This window comes from Plasmopara halstedii (genome assembly GCF_900000015.1).
Source record: "Plasmopara halstedii genome assembly, contig: Scaffold_3120, whole genome shotgun sequence".
Taxonomy (NCBI): Eukaryota; Oomycota; class Peronosporomycetes; order Peronosporales; family Peronosporaceae; genus Plasmopara; species Plasmopara halstedii.
In genome coordinates, this window is record NW_020190023.1 from 2,017,947 (window position 1) to 2,019,237 (window position 1,291).

Consider the following 1,291-nt stretch of genomic DNA (forward strand, 5'->3'; position numbering starts at 1 on the left):
CAATGTATCGACCAACTTACATATCTTACCAGATACGAATAATACAGAGATAAATAAACGCTATACACTACAACAATTTCAATTTGCTGCATGTTTGAAGCAAAGAATCACATCACCTGACGAAACTCGGACCTTTGACCTTTGTACAGTAAAGACAATTTAATTAGTTTGTGAATATGAATGACCACTGTGTGTTGTCTAGTCGTCTTGCAAACACTGATCACTTAGATTTGGTAGCACTAGTCGATACTAAATTTGATTAGTTTTTAACAAATCAGCAGTTCTTTCAACATATAGATTTGAAAATCCATCCCATCTGAAATTGATTTCGTCATACACTGAGCCAATAACAAATTGCTATACACACTGGTTTGCATCGAAATTTTCCCCATGCTCATCACGATGAAAGTTGTACTTGAGATATGGTAATTAACAGCAGTCAAAGTCGATAAAAATTTCACTAGAGAGTACTACTGATGTTTTACAATTTGTATGCTTTCCCGCTAGAAATATCTACTTGAAATTACTTGACTTTGTCTCCACATACAAAAATCGCCTACTGCATACAAAAGCTTTTTTTCTAAAGTCGAGCTTGCATCGGCAAGTCCATGTTTATAGCAGTATAATGGTTTTCTAACGATACAACCACGAAAATTTGTACACGATTTTTGTGGCCGTAATGCAGAGGGTGGCATGCCGCAGATAACAAAAATTTGATATATTAACATTGGAAGCTCGATATAACTCGTTTATTCAAGTATAAAAAGCTTGATTGTTTCGAGGCGGAAATAAAAAATTTCGTAATATTGACTCGCGCTCGATTGATTGTATGTATATGACTATCAAATTGATGGTAAATCCGAACTCGTCCAAACATGAATCAAATTACTCTGCTGATAAAATATACAATCTGGTGAATAGAATACGAGAGACGGTCCTTTCGTTGTAGGTACGCGTAACCTCGTTACACTCCCCCCATTAAAATTTTAAATAACCACAATCCACATTCAACTGTCGCTTCGTACGAGGCTTGCGTGTCTTAGACACCTTTACGTCTTTTAGATCGCCTTAACGAATTCTCTGCTCAATGAGCCCTGTCTATGACACGAAAAACACCCAGCCTCGCTGATTCCGTGGGTACGCGCGGGCTGAGCCCTTCTTCGTCTCCTGCACGCGGTGCAACTCCGGACAGTACGTTTGCGGCTTGACGGGAAGCACATTCCAGGCCCTCTTGCAGCCGGGCACCACAAACCGCGCCCGCCACGGGTGACGGACTTCCTCGTCGAGGACT